The sequence below is a fragment of the Sorex fumeus genome, unplaced genomic scaffold, assembly GCF_029834395.1.
Source record: "Sorex fumeus unplaced genomic scaffold, SorFum_2.1 ptg000046l, whole genome shotgun sequence".
Taxonomy (NCBI): Eukaryota; Metazoa; Chordata; class Mammalia; order Eulipotyphla; family Soricidae; genus Sorex; species Sorex fumeus.
This window is the reverse complement of record NW_026606103.1, coordinates 12,708,356-12,715,584: the sequence shown is the minus strand read 5'-3', so window position 1 is coordinate 12,715,584 and position 7,229 is coordinate 12,708,356. Positions and strand designations below refer to the sequence as shown.

Below are 7,229 nucleotides of genomic sequence, written 5' to 3'. Positions count from 1 at the left end.
TCTATAGTTACAAGCATGGGTGAATACATGCATAAAAGCAAACTATTAAATATGATTGTTGACTAAAACTAATTTATTATTTACTATTAAATATGATGGTGTAAAAATTTCATAGAGCAGCCCTACAAAAAGAGCTTTAAAAAGTAATTACTATATTAAGATTCTACCACATGTTTTGTAGTCACAGTGTCACCAAAGTAAAATTATATTTTACTGAAGTATTTAAATCTCTCCTATTTTTCTTATTACTAATCTTTATTGTTTTCTCACTTGTACTTGCTAATTTTTGTTTTGCTTTTCCTATTTTTTTTAATTCCACGTGCTTGGTTTTTCATCTTTTATAGGATTATGGTTTAGCTCTATACTAAACATTAAAATAAAGTCAATTATTTTCAGTGTAAATATATAGTATACAAAGCATATTGAAAATATTTCAAATTTTAAGTGTACAATAACTTTAAGCAAATATTATTACGAAATACAAATTTTATTTATTTATTTATTTTGCTTTTTTTAGGTCACACCCAGCGATGCAAAGGGGTTACTCCTGGCTCATGCACTCAGGAATCACTCCTGGCGGTGCTCAGGGAATCATATGGGATGCTGGGAATCCAACCAGGGTTGGCTGCGTGCAAGACAAACGCCCTATCCACTGTGCTATCGCTCCAGCCCCCAAATACAAATTTTACATATAAAATATTTCAGAAAATTTAACCACAATTCTGAACAAACTGCCAAATATAGAGGATTATTTCATCAACATAAAGGAGAAAGTGCTTAATAACTGACCTAGTAGAAGAAGGCACTATGACCAAATGTCTTCCAATGCAGCTTCAAATGGTTGGGTATAAAAGTTTATCCATAGGATTATAAGATCAAGTTAACCTACATATGTATTAAAAAGGATGTTTAAGTCAATACAGTTCAATGCCACCTTAAAAATCAAACACATTAGTTTATAATGCGAAACTTACTCAGTATTGTCATGACATTATAAAATAAATAAAACTGCATCCTTAATAACAAATTGCAATCTTCAGATTAGTTATGTGGATAGATTATTGCATTATTCACAGAAAAATTTTAGAAAACAAGAAAGCGTACATGCTGTCTGAAAACCCAGAAAACAGGAGCAGGTATTAAAAGCAGAAATAATGGTGTCTCGCCTGGACTCCTTAACCCCTCCTCCTCTATACCACATGGACGCTCAGACTGCAGAAAGAGCTGTCAGAAACCTAAGAAACTGAGATGGGACATTTTGGCTTTCAAGTAACTTTTCCAATACCTAATAATATATATAATTTCTTAGACTTTTAACAAAGAATACACTGAACTAACAACATTTTTAAGTTATGCAACTCAGACTTATGTAAAAACAATTGTTTCCGATAATGCTCAATAACATTAAAGGTATATTACAGAGATAGGTATATTATTATGGCCATTCGCTTTGAAAGAAATTCCGAGAATAAACATAGCTTTCAACGTTAATTCACACAATGAATATATGACCAACTTTAATTTTATTTATTTATTTTTTGCTTTTTGGGTCACACCTGGAGATGCACAGGGCTTACTCCTGGCTCTGCACTCAGGAGTTACTCCTGGCGGTGCTCAGGGGACCGTATGGGATGCTGGGAATAGAACCCGGGTCGGCCACGTGCAAGGCAAACGCCCTACCCACTGTGCTATTTCTCCAGCCCCGACCAACTTTAATTTTAAATGGTATATCTGCTGACTAAAAAATATGCAAAACATTTAAAACACATACACTTCAGCAAAATTAATGGATACTTCTTTTCTATAAAATTATGTAAAGGGTTTAAATTAACTTTTATCTTTGACTTTAGTGAATTTAAACTATGTGTAATAATAATATTATCATCCATATAGGAAAGGAAAAAATCAAGCTCTCACTATTCGCAGATGATATGATACTATATCTAGAGAATCCTAAAAGCCTCTACCAAGAAACTCCTTGAAACAATAGACTTGGACAATAAAGTCGCAGTACCCAAAAATTGTGCCCCAGAAAATCAAGTACCTCGGAATCAGCCTAAGGAGTAAAGGACCTCTACAAAGAAAACTACAAAACGCTACTCCACAAAATAAAAGAGGACATGAGGAAATGGAAACATATCGCCTGCTAATGAATAGGAAGAATTAATATTGTCAAAATGGCAATACTCCCCAAGGCACTATACAGATTCAATGTGATCCCTATGAAGATAGCCATGAAATTCTTCAAAGAAATGGATCATCAAGCACTCCTAAAATTCATTTGGAGCAACAAATGCTCACGAATAGCTAAAGCAATTCTTGGGGAAAAGGGTGGGGAGGCATCACCCTCTCCATCCTCAAACTCTAGTACAAAGTGGTAAGAATAGTTGTAATAAGTACCAGGAGGTCTGCTCCACGTCTTAGAAGCCGGCAGCACATGCTGGGGGAAAGGGCAGTTCAGACAGAAAAGGAAACACCAAGTAAAGGGTGTTTGGAGGACTCGCTGGGGATGCAAGATGCGTGCTGAAAGGCTGAAAGTAGACTATAGACCGAACACGGTGGCCACTCAATACCTCTATTGCAAACCCCAACACCCTAAAGGAAAGAGAGAGAAAAAGGGAATGCCCTGCCATAGAGGTGGGGTGGGGTGGGGGTGGGGTAGTGGGCAGGATACTGGGTTCATTGGTGGAGAATGGATGGGCACTAGTGGATGATGGGTACTTGATCATTGTGTAACTGAAAACCAAATATGACAGTTTGTAAGTCTATTTACAAACTAGTTACCATGTAGCTGTACATGGTATCTCACTAATATATATATATATTATCATTACAACATATAATTATAAATTAAACTCATAAAAATTAAATTTAAAAAATTCAAGGAGATTAATCTTTTCAATATAATTAAGGGAAAAGGTTTATAGAAATACGAACTACCTAGTCATGCATGGTGTCCAGTATTTGATTTAACCAGTCATATATAACGTAAAATCTTCTTGAGATGCACATGTCAGTCATTTCTTGGAATTATTTAAAAAAGGAAATCTATCAAAACAAAAAATAGATTAATTTCTTACATTTCAGATATTTATCATTTTTCTCTAAGAAAGCATCTTTAAATAAACTAGTAACTTGATAAAACAGAACTGAGCTTGAAATTCACTAGAACAAACTAACAGTAGGCACAAACTAGGCAAATTTTCAGCAACTGATTAGTTTCTCATATTTTATGTGTTTCTAATTTCTCTAAGAGTTTCTATAAATAAACTACTTCATAAAAAAGAATTGAGCTTAAAAATTCACTAGGACAAATGAATACTAGGCACAAAATGGGCAAAATATCAGGTAGTGCAACAGGCAGAGTGCTCTCATTGAGCATGTAGCCAGACTTGATCTTCAGCACCCTGATCATCATCAGGACTGAGCCCTGAGCACAGGGACAGGAGTAAGTCCTGAGCACGCCCAGGTGTGGCTTAATCAAAGCCCACCCACAAATGTTTTCCCTCAATTCCCTGTTCTGTCACAATCACATCTCAGGGTTCATTCCCACTGGTGACTGTCAAATACACTTACTTTGCTTCTTCATCCTCCACATGAGGACGATCATCTGGCATTTGTCTTTTTCTTCTCAGCTCACTTATTATAACAGCTTCCAATTCCATCCAAGTTTCAGCCAGGTGAACCTTTCACCTCTTCTCATAGTTGAGCGGTACTGCACGTGTGTTTGTACAAGCTCTTTATCCACTCATCTCTTGTGGGCACTTGCGTTGTTTCCAGATCCTGGCTGCAGTCAACAATGCTGTGATGAGTACAGGTGTGGAGATGTCCTTCAGGCTAAGCCAAACCAGTCTCTCCAATGAAAAATGAGGTTCCTATCTGGCACACCCCCACTGGCACTTACTCATTTCTGGCTTTGTGTTACACATTTGTGAGTCCCCATGTGAGTGATGTTTCATTTTCACTTTGATTTGCATTTCCCTTATAATCAATGATGACGAATTTCCTTTGCCTCTGGGTCAATTTCACATCTTGAGACCATGTCATTCCTTTCCTTTCCACATTTTTGAATCGGTTTTTCTGATGGAGAGTTTTTTTTTTTTTTTTTTTTTTTTTTTTTTTTTTTTTTTTTTTTAGTGAAACATCATGAGGTACAGTTGTAGATTTACAAATTTTTGTGCTTGGGTTTCGGTCATACCATGATCAAATACCCATCCCTCCACCAGTGCCCATTTTCCACTACCATGGATAATATCCCTCCCCCCATCCCCCCATCCCCCCGTGCCACTGTGGCAGGGCATTCCCTTTTGTTTTCTCTCTCCTTTTGGGTGTTGTGGTCAGCAAAAGAGGCATTGAGTGGCAAACATGTTCAGTCCATAGTCTACTTTCAACATGCATCTCCCCTCCTGGGAGGATCCTCCAAACACCCTCCATTTGGTGCTCCCTTCTCTATCTGAACTGCCCTATCCCCTAGAATACCCGGCTGGCCTCTAAGCTATGGAGGAATCCTCCTGGTGTTGATCTCAGCTATTCTTGGGTATTAATCTCATATTTTGTTATTTTATATCCCCCAGATGAATGCAATCTTTCTATGTCTATCCCTCTCTTTCTGACTCATTTCGCTTAGCATGATACTTTCCATATTGTACCACTTGTATGTAAATTTCATGACTTCATCTTTTCTAAGAGCTACATAGTACTCCATTGTGTAGATGTACCAAAGTTTCTTTAACCAGTCATCTTTTCTTGAGCACTCAGATTTCTTTCAGTTTCTGGCTACTGTAAAGAGTGCTGTAATGAACAAACAAGTGCAGATGTCACTTCGACTATACATTTTTGCCTCTCTGAGATATATTCCCAGGAGTGGTATTGCTGGGTCAAATGGGAGCTCAATTTCTAATTTCTTGAGAATCGTCCATACTGTTTTCCAGAAGGCCTGAACCAGTGGACATTCCCACCAACAGTGAAGGAGTGTCCCTTTCTCGCCACATCCACGCCAGCATCGGTTGCTTTTGTTCTTTTGAATGTGGGCCAGTCTCTGAGGTGTCAGATGGTATCTCATTGTGGTTTTGATCTGCATCTCCCTGATGATTAATGATGTAGAGCATTTTCTCATGTGCTTTTTTGCCATTTGGATTTCTTCTTTGAGAAAGTTTCTGTTCATTTCATTGCCCCATTTTTTGATGGGGTTGGATGTTTTCTTCTTGTGGAGTTCAACCAGTACTTTGTATATCCTTGATATCAACCCCTTGTCAGATGTGTATTCGGCGAATATTCTTTCCCATTCTGTAGACTGTCTTTGTATTTTGGTCACTGTTTCTTTGGAGGTGCAGAAGCTTCTTAGTTTAAGAAAGTCCCATTTATCTATCTCTGTTTTCACTTGCTCAGTCAGTGGCGTGGCATCTTTGAAGATACCATTAGCTTCAATGTCATGGAGGGTTTTGCCAACTTTGTCTTCAATGTTCCTTATGGTTTCTGGTCTGATGTTGAGGTCTTTAATCCATTTTGATCTTACTTTTGTACATGGTGTTAGGCAGAGTTCTGAGCCCATTTTTTTGCATGTAGTGATGGAGAGCTTTAAGAGCACTTTATGTATCTTAGATATTAGTCCTTTATCTTGCGTATGGTCTCAAAATCCTTTCAATCAGCAGAATGTCTTTTAATTGTAGGGCACATTGCTCACAGAATGCAGAAGTGTTCTAGTTTGATATAGTTCCGTTTCTGTTTTTATTACCTTTGCCACTTGAGTTCTTACATTTCAGACTTCACTGTGGTCATGATTTTGGAGAGTCTTGCCTATGTTTCCCCAATGGATTTTTCAAGATTCAAGTGCAATATAAAAGTTTTAATTTACTTGAGTTGATTTTTGTTTACAGGGTGAAAAAGGGGTCTATTTTTCCCTTATTGCTTCTGTTTTATTCTTTTTCTTATTTTTCACGATTGTCTGAGATTTCTAACACCTTACTCTGAATGGAGCAGGTCAAGATCTCACAACGTTTCATAATTGCAAGCACTGTGGGAAAGCACAGGGTCACTCCAGACCCAAGTATGATGAAGGCTTGCACCTAATTTCATTTTTTTTAATTGTGACTATCTAGTTTTCCCGTAATCATTGGCTAAAGAGGTTTCCTTGCTCCAATTCATGCACTTCTTCATAAATAAATTGCTCATGCATCTGAGGGTTTCTCCCTGACTTCTCAATCCTATGCCATTGAGAAGAGACTTTTTTTCTTCCGGTACCAACCAATTTTGATTGCTAAAGCTTTGTGTCAGAATTTAAAGTCTGGGGACACAATGCCTCCCATTTTTCCTCAAGATTGCTTTGGCTATGTCAGGAGTTTTGTAGCTTAATGCAAATTTTAGAAAAATTTACTCCATGTCCTTGAATAATGCCACGGAAATTTTTTCAGAATTGCTGTTTCTGTAAACTACTTTGAGTTAAGATAGTCATTTTCAAGATGGCAATTATTATGATCCTTAAACCAAGAATATTTTTCTATTACATTAGTTCATTTTAAATTCCTTTCAGAAGTTTTGCAGTTTTCACTAAATAGGTCTTTTACCTCCTTTGTTAAACTAAGGGGTTTCTGTTTTTTACATGATTGCAATCGGGTTTATTTCTATTCTGGATTTGGGTTTTTTTTTGTTGTTGTTTGTTTGTTTACATGTAAGAATAAATTAGAATCCTGTGCACTGGTTTTGTAGCCTGCTACTTTACTATATAAATATATTATTTTGAGGAGTTTTTCAGAGGAGCCTTTTTGGGTTCCTACATACGAAATTCCTAACAGTGCTTTGTAGATTTTAATAAGTAAATCTTTCACCTCCTTTCTAAAAATTGATTACACATTACCTAATGTTTTTCATAACTATAAGCAGGATTTTTAAATTAAATCACTCTTTTATCATTGTTTACATATAAAATCACAAAAGATTTTCCTGTTTGCTTTCGTAAGCTGCAACTTTCCTGTAAAGATTTATTGCTTCTAGGAGTGTTTAATGAATGATTGGTTATGCAGTCTTAGGGTTCTTGATATGTCATTTGTAAGCAGTGAATTTGATTTCTTTGCCAATTTGAACACAAATTTAAATTTTTTTCTTGCTTAATTTCTGTGGCAGCTGCTATCAGAACTGTATTGAATAATAGTGCTCTCAATATATTGTTACATCCATAACAGCGTTGGGAAGTCAAGCACTAAAGAAACAAATTGTGATTGAAGCCGACTTCA

At 36.6% G+C, this 7,229-nt stretch overlaps 1 non-coding gene across 1 annotated transcript; it reads right to left on the bottom strand.

The window, feature by feature from the left end:
- Window positions 1-5,938: 5,938 nt before the first annotated feature.
- Window positions 5,939-6,065, bottom strand: LOC130031318 (small nucleolar RNA SNORA9). Its single transcript, XR_008793665.1, has one exon. It is a non-coding gene; the product is annotated as a small nucleolar RNA SNORA9 (small nucleolar RNA).
- Between the last annotated feature and the right edge of the window lie 1,164 nt (window positions 6,066-7,229).